The sequence below is a fragment of the Haliaeetus albicilla genome, chromosome 23 (assembly GCF_947461875.1).
Source record: "Haliaeetus albicilla chromosome 23, bHalAlb1.1, whole genome shotgun sequence".
In the NCBI taxonomy this organism is placed as follows: Eukaryota; Metazoa; Chordata; class Aves; order Accipitriformes; family Accipitridae; genus Haliaeetus; species Haliaeetus albicilla.
In genome coordinates this window covers 15,605,655-15,628,688 of record NC_091505.1, presented here as the reverse complement: position 1 = coordinate 15,628,688, position 23,034 = coordinate 15,605,655, and the positions used below count along the sequence as shown (strand labels likewise).

General features: G+C 40.3%; 1 protein-coding gene across 1 annotated transcript in view; it reads right to left on the bottom strand.

Moving 5' to 3' along the window:
- Window positions 1-22,235, bottom strand: part of HTR2C (5-hydroxytryptamine receptor 2C) — a 150,350-nt gene extending 128,115 nt beyond the window's left edge. The window contains exon 1 of the mRNA XM_069811357.1: window positions 22,075-22,235. The gene's annotated coding sequence lies outside the window, so the exon portion shown is untranslated. The remainder of the gene's footprint in view (window positions 1-22,074) is intronic.
- Window positions 22,236-23,034: the final 799 nt, after the last annotated feature.

Here is a 23,034-nt window from a genome sequence, read left to right as displayed (position 1 = left end):
CACTGACTTTGAGCATTCATCATATATAATATATATAATATATATACATATGTATTAACCTGCCCACTGGACCCTGTTTCCAGCAAGAGTCAACCCACCACATATGGGAGGGACCCAACTGGGCTACAGCACATTTGTCATGAGTAATTCCTAATTCCACCACAAAGGAAAAGGAATATGGAGTTTCTTATACATTTTTCAGGTTAGAGATGGGGAGCAAGTCACACACAAGCTGGTAGTAGCTGTGCTCCATACCCTCACAACCAGCTCCTGCTTTGGCTTGCAAGGATGAAGTCCTCAGAAACAAGGAAGACATATTTAAAAATAGGAGTGGATGCCTGCAGCATGACAAACAGGCAATCATTTCTTTAAATGCATTGCATTTGTTGCAGCCCTAAGCTTGCCAGAGGCATGACATAAACTGTCCACAGCTGTATTTTTATGAGCCCCAGGGATGTCTCTGCTAGGAGCAGCAATCTAGCAGTAGAGAGGTACAGGGCAAATTCTATTAGCACATAGATAGCAGAATGGCAGAGGCTAGAGAACATGCAAGAGCAGATAAATAAATCAAGAGCACAGATTAGATACAAAGAATCAAGCCTACTTTTCCTCCAGTTTGACCAAAAAATTTTTAACAAAGGACTCTTGCATTTTCCTTCCAGCCAAAACACTGTATTAATTACAGCATTCTGAGAGCCACCCTTAACAACTGCATGAAGAACTGAGCTGTGGTGGGCCATGGGGAACTGAGAGCTGGAGCAGTCTTCACTGCTTGTAATTCCTTGCTCCTAGGGTTTGGTTTTCTACTCTTTAAACACAGCTAGAACAGAACTCAAGCCAGTTACTGTCAGTAGGAATTAAGGTCAGCCAAAAAACAGAAAGGATAGGAAAAGAAAGGAAAAAAACCCAAACACACACATTTGCAAGAAAACTGTACTCCTGACATCTAATACAATAAACTCAGCAAAAGCATGCAGATCATCAGTAAATATGTTGCTGCATATGTCTGCATCTTTCTTCATGCACTCACATTGTAAATTTTGCTTCTCAGGTAGGTGTGCAACAATTTGGAAGACATCTCAGCCCAAAAGATGGTGGCCAAGACCATTCATAAACAGTCATTAGAACCACAGCAAAGACCCCAGCGCTTGGTTTACATGGGAGGGTAAGGATCATTAATGGGAATAAAGACACAGGCAAAACTAACCATTTTAGTGGCTGACAAAATGAGACTAAACTGCTGCCCCAGCATAGGCACCAGCTATGGCAGTTGGTTGCTAACCAGTTCAATCTGGGAACTAACACACTGCCAGAAACTCCCCAGACAACTGACATTAATGACTTGAACTAAAAACAATGAAATAGCCCAACCACCTACAAACCAAAACAACTCTGACCAATTCTAATGGCCCCAAAGGACTCCTTGCCAAATTTTCTAGTCTCAGCACGGTTTATCCCTAACCAGAAAATTGGGAATAAATACATCTGCACAGTGCTACACAGGAAACAGAGGAGTTGTGGAAAAACCGTTGAACTGTATGCTTCAGAGCCCCCTACACTGCACCCACTGCAGATGACACTCTGGCTATCATGGAAAACAGATGTTAAATCTTCTCCCATCCTTCTCCCATGTGCTAGCCTCCCGTTCCAGCCCTCAGCTCACCCTCACTGTGCCAACACAGTTCTCATGGGAGCCACACTACAAATGAGCAATGATCCACCCTGCAAATAATCTCTGGTTTCCTCACCCCAGCAAAACTTTACTTTTAACCCCTCAGCAGCATTAACAGCAGAGTCACACAAACAAACCCCTCATTTGAGGGGTCAACATGCCATGGCACCCAGGGGAAGCTTCTCCAAGGATTTGTGTGAGGTCTGAACTGACTGGAAGACCATTGGTTATATTTAATTCAGGTACCTTTTTTTAATTTTAATTTTTTTTTAATTCAGCTATCCCTTTTTTTGGATGTTGGGCTTTTTTAAACTAAAATATAGACCATCAGGTTTGGAAACACGAGCCCATGCTACAAAATCCATTTTCAGTTGTGCTGTATTGCTAGAATTGCCAAGGTCCCCTCTTCTGTCTTCCTCTGTCACACTCTGAGACTATTCATTCCCAACACAATCATTCACATTTCCATTTTTATTTTATTATACTCAGATATGATGCAACCTGTATTTAACAATGCATTACCATTTTCAAGGGCAAATATTTTTCTGTAAGCCCAACTATGTCATTATTCTCTTCCTATTACACGTATTTTAAATGTCAAAATCCATCTCCTAGAACTAATCAAATATAAAACAAGCCTAGCGGGAGAAAGTGAGCTTGAAAGGGGTATTACAGATGAAATAAAAAAAAAAACTTAAATATCCTTTCTTTAAAAGAGACCTTGCCTATTATTTAATTTACTTTCAGGTTTTGAAAAGGAATAACATATGGTAGACCAGGTTCGTGCCTGTCATAGCTCTGTTGAAATTACGCCCAGTCTGGGACAGCACACAATGTATGGCTAAATGCTGAAGAATTAACCTGAAAGTTATGAAAGAGGGAGGGAGGAAACACATCATCACCATCTCTGATTTTAGCTTCTCTTTTATTCCCAGAAGGCCATCAGGAAAAGTAAAAGCACAAAGAAAATGTTAATGCAACAAATTACTATTTTATGAAAATGGAAGTGTGTCAACATTGGATGTTTAAGTGTTTGAGATTAAGCTTGTGAGTTACCTTTTCCATAAATTCCTTGCCCTACACAGTTTGTCAGAGCTACTTTACTCTTCCAGTCATGGTTTACTGCCAGTATTAATCTTACATAATGCACAAATAATTGGTTATCTTTTAATGCAGCTGTTAAAGTTTATCTGATACCGCAACACACTTACTAATTTTACATTTGTTGTACAAAAGTCTTTTGGGGGGTTGGTTTTGTTTTTTTGTTTTGCTTTGTTTCTTAACAAGAAGTCCCAAAGTAAAGCCTCTTTTCATGTTGATATAATTATCTTTAAAGTACCAAGTGATTTAAAGTGCTTTTTCTGTTTGAAGGTTTTAAGGTAGTAAACGAGTTCAACACATAGCTTTTATTTTTCTGGCTTCTTAATTGGTTCAGATAGCATTTCTCCATAGGGGCACAGTTCAGTTCCTGACAAAGATGCATCAACACCACAGATCGTTTCCTGGTTTAGCAAGGGCACTGTCTTGGCTGGATAAAATGAATAATCTCTTCTGGGATTCCAAAATTTCCATGCACTTCAACAAAGTAAATTGTTCAACACTTTTTAGGATCTAGCTCCTTCACCAAGTAAGGAAATACATCAAGTCTTAAGACATCTGGAGTCCACTTCTAGGCTACAGCTGGGATCTTGCTTCCACTCCCAACTTGATTCGCCCATTTAGGTTACAGATAAGACCCTGTGCATTGGTCCCCAAACACTGGGTGACACTGGTTTATATGTTTCTGTCAAATTTACCTCCTTCTTGATTCAGATAAGAAGCTTGATATATTTTGTATTATACTTGCCAGGGTCTTCACAATCCAAACCCTCTGATTTTCTCCTATTTTGGACATTCGCTGATAAAAAATATATTTAGTTTTGTAGGACATCATTGATAAGACAGCTATCTTTTCTGCAGAATGGTAATTTGGCCTGTATTCACTACTAGGTTTAACACTGATTTGCTTTTTTGGAGAAGCTCTGGTGTCATCTTTGAGTGCCCTCACACAGAGGGGCAAGAAAATGATACCCCGTGTAGCGGTATTTAAACCTACAGCAACTCTGTAATAACTATTCTTCATCTTAATATGCAGATAGAGATGAGTCGAAAGAGCTGACAGTGACTTCAAGTGGCTGTCTTCTCTTTTCTCCTGTTCTGAGGCAGGATAAAAAGCATATATAATCTTCCTTTACTAGAAATCATCCAACCAGGTTTTAACCTGTAGTTAATTAATCAGTGAAATCAGATTTCACAACTTCCACAAGCAGCCAGCTCTAATGTTTCACAGTTTCTGTAGTTTGAAAATATTTCCTAAGTCAAAATTCATTATTTACTTCTCTTATTTTCTGCAACAGCCAGATAATAATATATGAAAATTCTCTTCATAACAATGTTTTATATATTGCAAAGTCACAGGAGCCCTCTTTAGTCTAAATAAACCCAGTTCCCTCAGCCTGTCCTCACCAGTCACATATTCTGTATCTCTCATCCCTCCACCCTTTGGATGCTTCCATTTGTCTGCAGATTTTTAAAAGATGAAGTATAAAACTGTACCTGTTTAGGATAATGTCAAAACTCTTGCAGTCACCACTCTAAGCTTTTTAGTGGTGACGTGAAGCGGTTCCTTTATATCTGCACAGCATTCACGGTGTCAGTGGACCTAAAAACCGAAAGTTTTTCACTCTAGTCAGTCAAGTCCCTGCTTGTGGGAGCCCCATGCTGGGTAGTCAATAAGATTACCATTGGCAGGATTCCCCACTATGCATGCCTGCTGAGTTTACAGCTGATTTTAATGCACATGAACTTTTCATGAAGCTCTAAACCTTGCATACTACAATAGAGATCTTTACAGACATTCCTCTAATGTGCAGTGAATCCTATTACATTACTGCACCTTCCTCCTCAATAAATTTTAAGATACTGATTTGGAAGAGCATCTGCAGTATCACAAAATAAATTTATTTTAAAAATATATATTACAGGGCTCTCTTTATTAAAAGCTCTCTCCTTCTTCAACCTCAACACTAGTCCCAAATGCCCATTTGCCATAGCTGTTCTCAAAGACAGACATACATTCCTTAACTGAATGAAGTTAAGTAATTTTAAGCAAAAATGAAAAGGCATTCCATACTGTAAACTTCTTAAATACAACTTCAGTAAGTGAGCAAGACAAACAACTTTATTTGCTTCCCAGGAGAAAGTGTTTTAATGTTATAAAATCCTAGCACCAAATACATAGTGATCCAGGAGAAACGACTGTGCCCTTCTCGCCTGACAATACAAGGCTCCAATTGCTGGTTTATGCACAAAATTTACACACACAGCTGTCACAGTATCCAAAGAAGGGGGAAGCACTAGTAAAAAGAGGGCATTCATAGAATGGAGAAAGATGCAGTTATTTTTTCCTGTGTCACTTCAAAACCAGTTGAAGTTACTATGCAGCTACAAAACCAGGCAACTTTAGGGCAAAAACCAAAAATTGACATGCTAAACAAACCGATGGCAGGGGTTTGCACACTCAGGAAGATCCCTTCTTATCTGAGACTTCAACAAGTGAGTTTTGTGAAGCTACTACAAGTATTTATGGAAAGATAATATTTTTTTAAACAAGGAAATTATGCATGGCCACCTGTCTTTCACACCAAGTCCTTCTGGAATTGAGTAATGCACTTGAGCATTTCTAAGATTACATTTGGCAGTTTAAAAATATACCCAGATCCCACCACCCATACATGTACAGCAAAATCACATCCGTAAATATGTCAGGGACAAAACAGAAGCAAAGGGCAAGGCAAAGGAAGAAAGCAACCAACAAGGATTGGAAAAATAAGCAAGCTGAACATACGGCTGTTCATGACTACCTGTCATTAGGTGGCACTAACTTAACTTCTCTTTCTCCCTCCTAAACCTATACTTAAAATATGATGCATGTTTTGCCATGTTCAGAAAAAACACTGAAATTTCAGTGGAAATGGGACCGTCCTCTGAGGCAACTCAGTTTTTAGCTAGCTGCTCTCCAAGCACATGGGCTGGGTTTAGGAGAGACCAGATTTTTGCAGAACAGATCTGGAGCCCCTCAGGGACATAGCACTGCTCATGCTGCAGTGATTTAGGCTCCCTCATTGCTCAAAGGGTGCAATGCATGCTCAGAGTTACCAGTTCAAGAGAGAAAATGATAGAGAAACTGATGAGACTTGTTGATGAACATAAATTAAAGGCCCTTAGTCTGCCAACTCACTCTCTTAGAACAAGGCGAAGTAAAAGGTAGCAGCACATCGAGAAATATAATTACTTACCTTCCAGCTGAAATAAATTATAAGCTCTTAAGACTAGCAGACAGTTCTGAAGCCTGCAGGAGCAGCAGGTAAATGAAAGGTAGCTGCAGTGCAGGCTAGATAGTTCTTAAATCTCTCCTCATTCTTTTCTACATTCTCTAAATTGCAAAAGGGACTAGAAGGTAATTTTCTTGAAAATCATGACTGCATAAAGTATAGGAAGCCCAGTAAGAACAGTGTTCTGACACCAGTCCTGCACCTCTCAGGACACATTTTTCCTTCAAGTGAAGCACGTGATTTATAATTTTGGGAGACGACTAAATGGAAATGCTCTTTCCTTCACTGCAGCAATGAGTCACCATCCAGACACCACAGTAAACTAGTTATGCATCACCCTCAGCCTTATCTATGGGCAATGGTGAGGAATAGACCACCTTTCAGCATCTCTAAATCAAGGCTGATTTAGAGCTATGAAGGAAACTGTCTCAGGGAGCCTAGAAGGAGCTTTACCTCCCAAATTGAGCATCCTGCTAGTGAATAAGCAAAGGATAATTATTTTACCTGGACCTCAGCAGCATGAAGACAAATCAATGCAACCCAGTGGGGCTCATGGATTTATGGTGGGTGAGGGACTGCAGTCCTCATGTATCTCCCAGAAATGCAGATGACTGATTTGTTGCTTCACTGACTTGTGTTTCAATTTACCTTTTTCACCTTAATTTCTGCAGATTCTTGATATGTCCCAATGGAATTGAGAAACAGAAGAGAGGAAATCAAATGGTGTTAAGTGAGATGCAAAAATGAAATGGTTGAAGAACTGACATAAACCTGGGGAAATTAATTACAAAACTGTCATCCAAAATGTCATCAAGAATAGAGTCACACATATCCCAAGGTCTTTGCTAAAGAAGGTCTAATACCCAATCAAGAGAAGGAGGAGAAAGCGACTTTCAACATTTCACATGAGCTGGAAGCTAATCAAAATTCAGCCATGAAGATGGCATTTCCTTTAAATGAGTTTCCCTTCAGCTTGTCAAAATGGCGATAGTTTTAAATGGATTGTACTTTGCAGTTTAATTACTAATGGATTTGGTTTTGTTCTTTGGTGGTCTTTAATTTAGGGTAGGTATTAAATTAACATAAAAAAGCAAACAACCATTTTTTCTCCTCTTAAGACTTACTTTTACAAGACATTAGAAATATTAACAAAAACTTTTGAAAAGCCTAAAGTTACTGTGTGTGGCAAAACTTCTAAATAAACAGTAAGAGTGAACATTTCAGCATTTGTTATACACATATATAAATTAGATTTATTATTCCAATAGATTCCTGGGCCTCAAGCCACAAGGCCACAGAATCCTTTCTTCTCCACGTGCTCCGAGCTAGAGATGCCAGGATTTATTCACTGCCGAGCAAGACTTCAAGGAGCTGCTCAGAAGAAAGCGAACCAGGCTTGCCTTTCCAAAGAAGAAAGTGGGAGTCTAAGCTCCATCTCACACCAGGAGATCACCAGTGACAGAAGCCCAGCACATGTATGAACTTCTGAAGGGGACCCCCAGGTAAGAAACCTGGCAACTGAGAAGAAAACAGAAAATAATGGAAATGCCAGGGAATATGCACTGCTTGTAACCTGCAAAGAGTAAGATTATAAAAGTCATGATCTCAGAAGGAAAGTCTTGTCCTGTAATAAATCCAATTTTTTGAAAACATTTCTCTTCATGCAAACAGAGTGAATTTACTGTATGAAATTATACCTTCTCCAGGCGAGTGAAATAACAGACAGGAGAAATTTGGTACCTGCCCTGTGCTTAGACAGTTCAGACTGAAGCTCCAGGTATGCTCATAAGCACCATTCTACTGCTGCTAAAACAGACCTATGTGCTTCATAGGTGACTGACAGCAGGACAGAGATTGTGTAGGTTCCAACAGTGGGAGCATCTCATTGAGGACTGAGGAGGTGAAATGTCCATGCTTGGTTTACAAGGTACTCTGCCATCCCCAGCACACTGGCCAAAGGAATGGCTTAATCATATTCAACCACTAGCAAGTGTGGCTCAAACAACGGCTCACACCCTTTTTCACCCAGAAATGCCTAGAATTTCCCTATAATTGCTGGAGAAGGGCTCACCCATGCAGGTGCCGCCTCCTTGTACACTCCCTCCAGCATTTACATGGAGGCTTTTCTGTCCATGCAGCAGCAAATGCCAGGTCAGGTGCTACAGATGTTGAATTTGCCTGACTATTTATGCTGGCCCTGCATCTGCCTTATAAAGAAAAGCAGGCCCACACCTATGATGCTGTTATCAAGTAAATGTTATTGGACAAGCAAATATAAATGGTCAGTGGAAAAAAAATCTTCCCAGTATCTTAAAATGCCAGAAGAGAAGATTAATCCCTTTCATGACTTGGAAGAAGGAGACGGTTTTGTTCCATACTCACTAAAATTACAGCAGGGTTTTCAAAGTATGTACCTTGAAAGAGAGAATAATAATACATGGTTACCGCTTATTAGCAGCAGTCTCTGAGGACATAAAAGAAATAAAAAGAAATGACCTAAGGAGAGCAAAGAGATGTATTATCAGAGGTGCCATCCAATGGTCTGATTGACAGAAAGGTCACTTCCAGTGCAAGCTTAGGTCCCTCTTCTGGACCAAAACAGAGATTACAGCAGAGTTTGAAAACCCATAGCAATGACTCGTTGCTATGGCTATGAAAAGGAAAGAGCTAGCTTTCCTCAAAAGCATACCCAAACAAGAGGACAAGCTACCACGATTACAAGCAAAACAGAAATGTGCAGGTTTAGATTTTAAAAATGGTTTTCAGCATCTAAATCGGACACCTTCCCCCCTGCCCACCCCACTCAGGTAAAATCAGAGGCTCTAGGCTGCCCCGGCAGCAGCAAGAGAAGTAACAGGAACTTTATGAGTCAGTCCCTGAACATGTGCGGCCCCAAGTGACTAAATCTCAGCCTGCTTTGCTTTCATTCTTTCCACACGCATTCATTCTTTTTATTCATTTGGGCTTTTAAGTAGGATAACATCCGGATTTAAGGCTTCATGCCCCCCCCCCAAGTAAATTCTTAGTCACAGTCCTAGGAGAGCTGGATGATTCCATTCCCTTTTAAATAAAAGATTGACTTTTGTACAAAACACCTTGATGAAATCCTGGCTTTCATTCACATTTGCAATCACGTTAGAAGTTGCTATAGGGATTTTCGTGCTGTTTGTCTGTGCTGCCAACTTGATTTGCTACTTGTCTTGTTTTGGTGATCTTACTATTCAAAATCACACATGTGCAGCCAAGCTCCCTCCACTGATAAGCCAAAGACTCCTACCTTGGAGGCAACAACTGGCAGCACTTTTGGCCTGGGCTGATTCCAGGCAGATGCTGTAGACATTTCCACACCAACCCTGGTGCTCCCTCCAGCCCAGAAGACTGCTGTGACACCATCTCCCCAAGCCTTGCACCTTCAGATCCCCCCCATGCCACAGGCAACCTGTGTTCAGCATGATGCCACCAACGTCCATTATGGAAAGTTGCACCTCTTGCCCATCATTGGTTTGGGATATTTTAAATTGACCCCACTGTGCAGTGACCTTCTGTCCAGCACATTGCTTCTGCTCACACAGTATTCCCACAGCATCAAAGTCTACAAAGGATTAAAAAGCCCCTGCAATCCTAGAGCCCATTTTCATAACATCTATCCCTCCCTCTGAAGTTGGCCTGTAGCAAGAAAGGCAACACTACGCCATCTCATCCCAAAACATTTTACAGCCAGTATCAGAAATACTCACCATGATATGGCAAACAACTGAACAGCCTGCGGCCAAATACAACACACATTACCTCCCCAAAAGGGTTGGAGCTCCAGCCACAAACCACAACTGGCAAAATAATAATTTAGATTACTGAAGGAAAAAAACCCTACATAACTTTAAGACAGTTCCAAAGTCTCTGACTTCCAAACACTGAAAATTACAGCTTATGTTATTAAAATATAAAGCAAGCTCAGTGTTACACACCAAGACAATACATTTACAGAGCTCAACATCCAGGATTGAATGATAACAAAAAATAATTTTCCTGTCCTGAAGACTGGCAGCTTCTCTGCCTTAGAGGGAAACACTTTTGAACAGGTTGGTTTTCATGAAAAGAGAAGAATAATGTTTCCATATGGAAGGCTTAGTTGGGTTTTGTTGGTTTTGTTTTTTTTTTTAACTGACAAATGTATTTTGGATGTAGCAGTAAGTTAGGCATTTTCATGAATGTTCACAGCAGTGCGCTTGGCACTTAAGTGTTCAGATATAAGAGAGACCTACAAACCACAAATACTAGAAACTACAAGTAGAGAACTGTTGTCCCCACTGGCTTATGGGCAGCATGCTGCCTTAAGACCATCCAACACTGTTCACAACTCTGTTTTGCTTTCTTCAGGCTGGGAAAAATAATTTCATTGTTTGTAACATTATCTATCCCAAGCTGTTCAGCATCCTCTAATAACTGAAAATCTTAAGAGAGCATAAAGGGAAATCCCTGCTTGGGTCTTACACCTTTGGCCAGGGTCAGCATTAGTAGAACAGCCACCCAATGCAAAATCCAAAGAATACTTGCAGCAAAGTAAGGAAAGCCTTATAGGGCATGTATGTCCTTTTCAAGGTAACTGCCACGAGGTACCAGGGTCTGGTCTTCCCCACTGAGATCGTTTCCACCACAAGATGCTTATCCCCTGAAGGGAAGGAACAGGTACAGTCAAATTCCAAGACAGCAGTCCTTGGGGATCCAGGGAGGGACCCAGCCACCATGATCGTGGTCTGACTTCATATTGCCGACATAGTCTATATCACATGTGAAAGGCATGAAAAAAATCAAAGATACTCTGTATTGCAAGCAAGGAGGTTAAGCATCCAGCCAAGGAGGATTCTGTTTTCCTCTCTTCGACTGCAGTTTCAACAATCTTACAGAGGGCAAACAGCAGCCAGAGTGTCTACTAGTGACCAGTAAAACCAGAAGAAAACTTCTAGCCATCACAGCAGGAACAGTCGTGCAAAAATAGTAGCTGGGGCAAAAAATATAACATACGATGGAAATCGATCATGTATGAAAGGTGAAATCTGTTTCCCTGCACTATCAGGGACCAAATTCATAAATGCAGAAAGCTGTATCCTCTCCTAAATACCTACCTTTTTTATGTTTTTCTAGGCTATGATGATGAGCCAAAAGTGTGACTTGCTTATGGAAGTCCCTCAGGTCCACCACTCTGGGCTAATGTGCTTCTCTTCTACATCAAGAAAAAGCATTGTTTATTTTACCTGTTCCTGCCTCCCACCTCTTCCCCTGCCTTCTATTCACCATAATACATCACAATTTTCATTTCCCTTTCTTAACCCTGTAGCAGTGTTTCTGTAACTACCATAGAAATGACTGCAATCAAAACAATTCCTATTCTACCCGTTCCAGTAATAAAAGATCAGGCTACACATATCCTGAACATATTCATAGCACTGCTGTAAACCTTCCCTTCACACCTCCCACCTACTGAAGGCTAAAACACACATTTCCTGACAGAGATCATAATCTCTTGTCTATCATCCTTCATTAGCTAATTTCAAAACAATTTACAAAAAAAGGTCCACATCAACAAGATAATGATGGCTTAGAGAAAGAAGGGACTTGTCTGTCATGAGGAGGTAAAATATGGGTAATTTCAGGAATGCAGGCCTGCCTACCTTAGCAATTTTTTGCTTGCATGCATCTGGCAAATCTGATTTTTAGTTTTAGTACACAATACACAAATGCCCTCTGTCTCTTACGGGATTTTGCTTCTAGCTACAATCCTTAATTTCATGAGATGACTGTAGTGGTAAGCTATACGGATAACAAGTTATCGTAATAATTTCCAATATTCCAAGCCATTTGCACAAAGAGGAAATCAAGCCACAGCAGCTTTTCACACAGAGCTAAGCCACACCAGTTTAATGCTTATGTATAGTCACATGTATCTATGGTAACAGCAAATTGTATCACATTGCCACAGTACTCACACTTGTTCCTTCCTTGACTTTTAAGTGATCTACTGGCTGGGACTGAATAGACCCTTGAGGGCATCCAGTCAATACCTCTCCCAAATCACAATCTAAATGGAGTATCTTAGCATGCAGCATGCTTTCCAGAGCTGAGTATCAAGGCAAGGAGCAGAAGTCCTGCCCTCACACCTGAAGGGATTTCCAAAAGTTAACATGCCTTGTGGTCAGCAACTTCATTTTTTTATTTTTTCACCATAGAGTTTTTACCTCCTCTACCCTGATTTTTCCTCTCTAAGGCACTTCCCTTGGCTCTGCCATTATCTGCTCATACACCCACACCTACCACCCCCAGAAATGCCTCCGTCCCAGAGTCATCACAACTCCTCCTAACTCCCATGTCTTCCCTAACACTTTTCTAATGTTGCTCCCCAAAATGAAACTGCTATTCCAGATCCACTCTTGCTATCACAGAAAGCACTGTTTTGCTGCTCCTTTCTTCCAGGGCTCAGCACTGACGCATTACTATTGTTGTCATTTCTGCTGCCTCATCATGCCATGCAGTGATGCCTATTTGTTAGTCCTGTATTACCCCTACACTTCCCAGAGCTTTACTAGCCTCCCGCTCTCAGTTCTGATTTATTTATCTTGGATTACAAGCCCTAAATTCATTAGCTTGTCCTTTCACAGAATGAATCTCAAAGTAGTTTTTTGGCTGTGTTTGGAATTTCTCTAGGTACCTTTGAATTTTTTCCTTGGCATTTAGAGAGGCATCTAATTTACTATAATCTGCCACATTTGATACAGCACTGTTTGTTCACTCTTTAGGGGACATATCAGCATCAGAAGAAAAAAAAAAGAGGTGATGAGAGGAAGATGAAGGACCTCCCTTCAAATCATCTTACAAGTGAACAAGACATCCTCTTTTTCATGAGGCTGAAGGTGCTGAAGCATTTCATGGGTACTGAAGCCAGAGGAGACCACAGCTAGTGTTAGCCACAGTGATGCTCACAGACTCCCTAACAGATGTTCAGACATCCTCCCAGAGAATTCAGACATATGATTTTGCATTTAATTGCTCTGATCCAAAAGAGGAATAAGAGAAAAAAATAGAACTTATGAAAGTGTAAACTCAGGATTGAAAACAATAACTCTGTATTGAATACATTTCAATTCCAGTTATAAGAGCAATAACTATATAACTATATATAACTATAAGTCACAAGAGGGGAGTTTTTTAAATATTCAGGAGCAGAAATAAGTCATTAATTCTGTACATATTACTGATGTTTAGAACTTCTTAGAAATAACTGAGAAATTCTCCAGGGCTTGCCATTTAACCACTTATGACTTACTGCAGCGGGAAACACTCACTGCATGAGAGTGTTCAATATGTAGCAGTTGTTATCTGCCGTTCATTTTGAAATGACACTCCAGAAGCTGGGAGAAACCATGTATTTTCAGAGATAACTTGAAGAAGTCCAAGATGCAAAATCTTGCAATTATAAACAATATATAAATTAAAACCAAAGCCAAGAAACCTTCCAAGATAAGTGACAGAACAGAACACATCTTTCTGAAGATTAGAATGACAAGATAATAAATTATGTTAAGTGATAAACCCAGGCAGGAGCAAACACACACAAAAATCTTAAAATAATCTGGGATAATTCACAGTGGCTCAAAAATACTTACAAAATGTTCATTGTTCACTTGGTCAGAATGCTGATTAACAGATTATGAAATTGCATCAAAATGTTAGCAAGCTGCAAGTTCAGATCCCCCAAACTATTCCAGAAACTACTAGATTAATGAAAACTAAACGTGAAAGAATTTTATGTTCTCTCCTCAACAATGAAGAAGAGACTAAAAAACCCACAACAGCATTGGTGACAACCCACACCATTCAGAAAACACAGCAAGGCCATAGCTAACCACCCCCATCATCAGACCAGGTATCAGGAATAGCAGAGTGCATGGTTCACCTTTCACCATTTGCAAGGACAATCAGCAAAAAGTCAGACTTTCCCAGATTTTCTATAGAATATTTTGGATTTCAGTTCTATTAAATTATTCTTTTACTCAGATAATCCCAAATGATAGCCACTACATAGCACTGATGTTTACTTTATTTCTCCTTATTTCTGGACATCTTAAAATCATTACCCTTTCCTCAGCATTATTTATGCAGCACATTATTTTCCCACCAATCTCAGTAGAATCACAATTCCTCAAAAGCTTGTTTAGCTAATAAGAGAAAATGTTATTTACTGACTCATTGTACCAAGCTTGGCAGTATGCAAAATAGAGAAGACACAGCTCGCAGCCCTATGGCTTAAGCATACATGAGACCGACAATAAGTTACAGAAGCAAAATAACATTTCAGTAAAAATAGATAAGAAAATGCAATTGCCATGGTTTTCATGAGTTTGGAGAGGGCAAGCTGTCAAGTGCAAGTAGGGTGTAAGGTGATAACTATCCAGAAAAACCAAGCGTCTGTCCACCCAGTTCATTTGCTGCTCAGGTACTAGCCCTACAGCACATTGCATAAGTGGGACATTAAGAAGAGAAAAAAAGAAGATACATGACAAAAGAGTAGACAGGAGAATAGTGAAGAGAACAAGTTGTTATTTCACTACAGGTTTTTTATTCAGCTTTTCTTCCAAGGATGTCTAAAAGTAACATTTATCTCTGTAAAGTAGCACTGCTGTTCTTTGAAGATATTCCTAAAACTCAGCAGTGGCCCAGAATTTGGCAAAAACAACACAAAAAGAAATCCTCACCAACAGTTTAGAAATATGGCCCTGCTCCCACTCTGTGTTCAACGATCTTCTCTTAAACACGCGTTCAGCCTAACCCATTTGATCTCTGTCTTCAAAAATTTCATAAAATCCAGGATTAGATGCTTCTGCAACAAACGGTGGGTGACAGGCATTTCCAGAGATCACACCCTGATCGAGCTTTTCTGGAATGACACATACCACCTCCTTGTACAGGTCTCTCATACATATATATGTCTTTTACCCTAATCACCTAATCAGTGCTTAGGGTCAGTCCATAGGGAGGCTCCAAGAATCAACCACCCAGGGAGGCAAAATAAACACAGTTTATATTTACCAAGAGTCTCAGAAATTATTTAACAGATGTTCTCAGTTCTTAGGTGAAGCAGTTGCTGCAATTTCCATGTTGTTAGAAGAAAAAAAAAATTGTCAAACACATGAATGTCTTGGGTCTGATGGATTGCAGATTTCATGGCTGCAGAGATCAGCCACTTTATTCAACAGATACAGATATACTGCAACAGTTTCTCCTAGCAATCTTTCAGAGCCTCACAACAGCAGTGTGTAGGAACAGTGCCTTGATTAGTTTCTCTGCTAACTAGGCCCCTTTGTAATGACTATATCTGAAGCTCTTGAAGTTTTTTAAGAGGAAGAAGTTAACCTTCATCCAGACGTGCAGTAGTTTGACATCTTGTGCTACCTAGTAAGCTTGAAAGCTTCAAAAGTGCAATATATTGCTTTTCCCCTTCCCTCTGTCTCACCTGACTGCAATATTTTTTCAGCATCTAGAATAACACTGCCTTCCTTACATCCTGAAAGAAGAATCAATGACACCATCTAAGAATTTGGATCCCTTGGTGGGGGCTTTAAATAAATGTACTCTTTCTGAAACTCAGTGAAGTGCAGAGAGTAAGGGGTAAAGCTGCACAGGAACATCCATGCAGAGCCTTTGTCTGCTTAGATATCAAGTACCTGCCCAGTGCTGGTAAATGCATGGAAGCAGCTTAGAAAGTGGCAAGGGTTTCACTCCTGGGGTTCAAAACCAGACATACTGTATGTAAAAGCCATATGATTGGATATTCTGCGTTTTAAGGTCAGCCAGAAAAGCATATGGAAGACCTTTTCCTAGAGCTTCTTACAATCTCTCCATGCCTCATTTACTCCAACAACATGAACTCTGCATTTAACCCTAAACTTTGTATACAATACACAGGCATTAAACAGAACACACGGCACACTCTGGAAGGTCTGTGGTCTTCTAAATTAACATGACATGGAAATACCATTTACTGAACCATTTGAAAACTTGGTTCAAAGCATACCTACATGTGGCAATAAATTCCTACACAACTTTCCATCCAAAAGCATACTCATTTCTATTATTTCTGGTAACATAAGATGTCTGGAGAGAGACCATTCCCAGCCAGAACACTGACATACCATATTTATTAAGCCCAGAAACAAGTAATTCTCAGTGACGTGGAGCACTTAGTTCCATTTTGCTGAAACATCCCTTTGCATGGCACTCTTCCCAGACTCTGGGACAAGGGTCTGTAATTGTCCCCCATTGATCAGCTCTTGCTTTGTTTCCTGTGAACCGACGGCCACTGCTATCTTAAAACTTCTGTGTTGTTTTGCTTTTCAGTTTTCTGATATTCATTATATTTCATAGTCCTAGGCAGGACAGTCATTCAAGAACTAAAATGAAAATACAAGAGAGCGCCTTTGTCTGGAGTTTCCCTGGTGCTTCCCAGTTTCTCAGCTTATCTGCTCCTTGTCTCTCTTTCAGACATACCCAGACATACAGAAAGCTAGAGCAGAAAAGTCTCTTTCTTCCTTGCATGTACCTTTTTAACAAAAGTTTCTGTATGAAGGTTGCTCTTTTCTCAAATGAAGTTTTCATAAGGAGGTTTAATGGCTTCTTACAGGTACCTTTTACCACCTCTTCCTCCAGACCTGCAAAACCAGGTGATTCTCCCCATCCAGCTGCTAATGGTTAGCCCACTGGAAGGACCTCGTGTTATGGAGCTTGCCAGGATTGCCATTTCAGGGTCAAGGAGGAATTTTTCTAGAATGACCAACCTGGCCAGGGAGGCAGGATAGGACTGTGGTGGGGGAAAAGGAACATAAATTTCTCCCTATTTAAGGGAAACACAAATGACAGCAGGAAAGTCCCAGTGTTGCAAGATTATCTAGTTCTCAGAGGTCAAAAGTAATTAGCCAAATTGAAAGTCTTTTAGTCACTGCTAAGGGCTAAGCTGCAAATGGAATGGTTTGGCTGAAGGTAAGGATGCCTCAAACAAAGTGAGTGGAGTCCTGAATATCCAGGAGGCTGGGTCTTCCATTGAGGAATTGTCCAAAGATATGTATAAAGGGAACACTGGATACATACATGCATACATATATACACACTTATATATGGGCAGTAAAATACATCTCGCATATTTAAATATATATACATACATAGATGTATGTATATAAAAACATCCAACAAGTTACTGCTTGGATATTTCAATTCAATATCAATCTCAATATCATCCTTCATCTACAGTGGAGCCAAAACACAAAACATTTAAACCAAGTTGTGTTTAACCATTCAGCTGTTATATTCCCCCAGAGGCAGCAGTATATAACAGATTTTTGCTATTACAGACTTAATAAATCATATTTTATATCAGTGCTACATTGCAAACCCTCATTGGATTTATTGATTTGTTCTTTTTTCCTTAGGTCAAGTTAAAACTTTCTTGTGCAGATAAATATAGCTTCAGAGCTAAAAGACGACCTGAAGCACATTCAATTTGAAGTTTCTTTCTGCGTACTGTGTTGTAGGTTATGCTACCTGATGGCCAAAATTGAGAAGCTAAAATCCATCTTCAGAGATAATTGAAAAAATTCAACTGTGAAATGAAACTATCAGCATGCCACCTTTTAACTAACAAGACTGTAGTTACAAAAGCTGTGAGCTTATACAGTTCTCACCAGTGTAAGTCCCTGCGGAACTGGAAGCTTTATAAAGGATTTCAATCCAAACCCACAATATTTGAGCATGCCTGAAATACATAGAAGCAAGTTATTTTATTTTATTGAGGCATCATACCAGGAGACACCACCAGACCATCCAACATGACAAAAACCAAAGACTTGTGGGACCAAGGATTTAAAAAGCTATTACTACATTTGCAGCATACTCCAGTAACCTTTTTTTGGGCACTTCCTCTTGCTCTTAGTGGGCTCAGTGATACAGTGAAACAAAATGCACAAAACATGAGTTTTTCCACATCCCATTTAGGCAAAACACAGTCTATCCAGCTCTTATACACAAAAAGCTCATGAAAATAAATGCTAAAGCAGTGCTGAATCACTTTATTAACCACTTGTGCCCTACCTAGACTCATCATCTTACCCATAAGTATCTGAATACTTTACTTGTACAAGAGGGTTCACCATGTCCATCTCAAACCTTTGAAAATTAAATTTCGGTCTTTGATTAAAAAAAGTAAAAGATAATCCTTCAACCCCATATATATGTTAGAAGGAAGAAATTTCTCTTTCTAACAATCTTTAGCTTGCAAATAACTTTTCAGTGATATAGGTTCTGGTGCTCCTGTAGAGTCTGAACCAACTAACAGTGCTTATTCTTACTTAGTGTAACAGGAGGCTGTGCGCCTTTAGTTTGTTTGGTACAGAAGAAAGAATGAATGTTGATGGGCTTTTGGATGTGAACTTACTGTACTGCACTTGCAACACTGTCAGCTACACAGGATCCATTGCAAAAAAGTTATAATTTGAGACTATTTCAACACATGCAGCCCCAGCACTCACTCCTGCAGTGAACTGGGATAAGCAGTCCTGGTGTAGTCCTGATGGGCTGACATTTGCTCTCCAGGATCTACACTGCTGTGGTTCTGGAAATAGTCTCTGGTACTCTGATGTTTACTGCACAAATTTGAGAAACCCACTGATACAAACCCTTGAGGCAGAGAGTAATGGAGCTAAACAACAAAGGTCAGGAGCTAGAAATGATTATTCAAGGAAAAACAAAAGCAGGATCACACAGAAAGATTTTATCATCTCATGGAAAATCCCTCTTACAAAGTGTTCCATAGTAGTAAGAAAAAACCTTAAATATTTTGATGACAATTCATTTTCTAGCTTTCTGTTTACTGCTTAAATAAATTAATACTTTTAAATGAAAAATTCAGTTCCTTAAATAATCTCTAAGTCTGTAGCAAGTTCAATTTCTTACTCTTTAAAAAACAGCTTTGTGAAAGGGGTTGAAGTTGGTTGTATCAGTTTGATATTGCTATTTGAGCACATACACGCTGACAGTTCAGCTCTGCTTCAGCATTCTTAGGTGCTTAGGAGCAAAAGCAGCTGGACCAGGCACCAGAAATACTGACAGATTTCAAGTTCTGCCCCTGATCTTGTGTACAACAGGAATAACAAGATTGATTCTCCTCATCAAAAGAATGTACTTTGAAATCTATTGCTCACTGTAACAGCATAACTACATCACTTAGTGATCAACTGAATTAAATGAGGTACCATTGCAAGAGTCTGTATTAAAGACAAGACGTCACTCAAGCCTTTAAACTAACACCTTTCAACTGCTCGGCACCCCACTTAACGTTGCCATGCATATTCGATGGGCTTTTACCAGATATAATCATGAAAGTGCTGAAACTCCCAGCCACTGGGGCAGCCGCACCACATGTACATTCTTTGCAATGGATACTGCTGTGAAACACCAGCTGCTGACAGTCACCATCTTATATTATTGGTGTCCTAATTCTCCAGGCAAGTCAGCCAATGATTTCCTGATCCTTTCCTGCATTCACAATTTCCCCTGTGCCTGCAACATCTGAATTTTCTTCTTGGCAACCACAAGGCTCTGTGACATTCACACTTTTATCTTCATTTCAGAGGCATTTGAGCAGTATCACAGGAAAGTCAGAGGTACAGTGAAGCATAAGGAAAGGCAAGTGCCTCCCTGTCTGCCCCAAGGATGGATTGCCATGGAGATGGCACCTCCTGGGTGAGGAGGCTTGTCTAAGCACATTGCTGCTTGGTACTCGTGCCCTTGTGACATACTCCAGCTGACTTACCATTGGGCAGGATGCCATTCAAAGAGACTGGAACAAGTATAGATGGTTAGAAAATTATCTTCCCATAAATCATTTTTGCTGGTGACAACAACATTTAAATTGCACTCCTTCCTGTTCCTGAAGAAACAGGTCAGGGTTTGATCTCTGCCAAGTTAACTGAGCTATGAAACCACAGAGGAGAGGGCTGGTTCTGCTGTTACTGGCCACTTTCTTGCAGTGGTGGCATGGCATACCTTACCTGTACGCTCCTCAGTGGTTCCTTAGGTCCTACAGTTTTCCCAAGTTTACACCCAGGACAGAGAAGACAGGTTTTCGCCAAACTCATAGGGAGTGAGTAGCTTAGGCAGAGGATACATCATAGCCAATTTTCTAGCCTGTTTGATAGCTGATGCACAAGCATGCCCCATGGCAGCCTCCACTGCTTTGCTCTAAATTCACCAGGTCAGAAGTGAATGGTGTTCATTTCCTTCTTTCCCTTCTCCACCCAGACATGGTCTTCTCTCTTCGCTCTCTTCAGGGTCCAAAACATTTGTGGTGACATCCAAATTGACAAGACTATATGCACAAGCAGACAGCCAACAGGTAAAAACAGTCAGTGAGAAGATGCTCCTCCAGAGGGCAATGCAGGCAGGAACCTAATTTGGGTTTCCAAATCGCTCTCTGAAGGTCCCTGCCTTTCTTCACTACCACAGCTGAGTTAGTTCAGATGAATGTCAGGGTGCCACCTTCCTCCCCTCCTATCAATCTCCAAAACAATCCTAATCTTTGCCCAGTCTTGCCTCTAAACAAGGGCCCTCCCTCATTAGACAGCGTCCCCCAGACACAGTTGCACAGGACAGATAACACTCTGTATGAAGATACAGAACATTATGTCAGGAAGGAAAAACATGTTATATCAAGGAAAAACCAGGACCTCCTCCATGCATTGACTCTCCTTACAAATCCCCATAAAGACTTTGATTCTTCCAAGCAAGCAACACCTCTTCTCCAAAAGAAATTGAAATATAACAATGCCTCTTACAACTCAGAAAAACAATTACCATGGGTAATTATATCATTCATAATAAAAAAATGACACATTCTGACATGCACAAAGGAAACGCTTGTGTTTAATACCACACCCTGTGACAAGGAATAAACAGTTTCTAATTCTAATATCAGTCTTAGAATTCAGAGCAGTTGCTGAACATGCTTTTGGGCAGAGTGCATAGTAACTGGTTACCTTCACATGGAAAGCAGGAAAGCAAACTCACTGAGAGGTCTGCTACCCCGGGCAAGCATCAGCCAGCAAAAATAATACACGCATGAGTGGGGGCAACAAGCTGCCCTGAAAATTAAAAGTTTAGTTTTGCTGAAGGGAGGGGGGAAAAAAAGCATCCTCAGTAATTTAGATGCCATCTGACACACATGAACTTTAATTCTAGGTTGCTAAGTCAGAGCTATTAAAAAAAAATGGGTTTCTTGCAGGAATTTAGTGACCTACACTGTTCTAATTTCAGCCCAAGTTGGCAAGAACTGGGGGAAAAGAATCAAACAAAATATCCATGCATCCATGTGATCTTATTTTTTTTTTCTAAATAAAAATTAGTTCCCACACATCAAGTCAGATTCTGAAGTGCCACACTCATTTTTGGCTCCTAGCAACTGTTACATAGATCTGGTCCAGACACAGAGCAGTATTTTTGTAAGCATTTCCACAAAAATACTTTTTTGTCTGTTCCAGTTCAGAATTGTATCAATATAAAGAAGAATAAGATTTCTCAGAAACATCCACCTATTAAAATGTGAAATTTTATTGTAAACATCCCTGAGATGGCAAATTTTCTACAGCTTCAATCTATCCCAATAACTGAGTAATAAAAAGGAATATTCACCCTGCTTCCTTGAGGTACCAAGAAGATTTCACGTCTCCAAAAGTGATTGAAGACCCAGGCTCTCTATCACATCCCTTTGCAGGCTCTCTTCCATACAAGCAGCTCAGTAGGACACGCTGTTTATCCTCCATCCTTTACATTTATCATTTATAATATTCTGAAATCATACTTCTAATCAGACATCCATTTCCCCTCCTGCCCCAGCCCACACCCTCAAACAATCAAAAATAGAAAGATTGGGGGAGGAAGAAATGAAGCCAAAAGCAAACCTTCTCCGGCACAAATTTTGGCTCTAGCTCTTACCATCCTCAAAGGCCGCAGCCACCTGCGGGTGATGTGACAACTCTGGGGCTTCTCTATATGCACCGATCAGCGCTCGGCAGCAAGTATCAGGAACCTTTGGCGAGCAGGTGAAAGAGGAGGCCAGAAAAAAAGTAAATCGTGGCTCCAAGGGAGAAGCATAAGCTCACTCTCAGGCATGAGATGATGAAATGAAGTGCTGAATTTCACTCTAATGATATGAATCACGCATTTGGCCCTCAGACAAACTTCTTGTCTTTCTTTGCTATTTAACATGAAAGCATTTTCACTGAGAAATCCTGCTGCACAGCAAGGTCGTACTTCTCTTGAAATCTTTCACACGTTCCAAGTAAACACTCAAACACTGTCTACCTACCTAAACCACATAACCTTTGCGAGGGAAACCATGCAGCACAGCTAAGATTTTTTTTACATAACTGATACCCTCAACACATGAACATGGATAAGAACGTATTATCTGTTTGTGGGTGAGAGCTCATTACAAAGCCAGACTAACCCTGCAGCAGAGACCTGCCAAGACAGGTTCCAGGAGGCTTGTGTAAGCAGGACCAGCCTGCCACCAAATTTTGTTGGCTTTGAGCAAGTCGCATCTGCCAGTAGTTTCTCCCCAGACGAACCAGTAAGAAAGAAGAACATTTCCCGGACTAACTCACAATATTGCAACAAAGCCACATGAGCCAGGTTAATACCAGCACAGGTGCTTTATGTTAGCACTAACCTGCCCCAAAAACAGAGGGTATTCAGCAGAAGCTAGAAATATCATGATGTGTGAACTTGCAAATAAGTGAGTTAAAGGAACACATGACCAGGTCCTTCCACGATCTGTGATGGAAACAGGATAAATTAGCAGTGATGTTTCAGATGTCACGCCTAAATGACTTGGGAGTCTCCACTCTATTTACAAAAATGACAATTAGCAAAGAGACACAAGAATCAGAACTG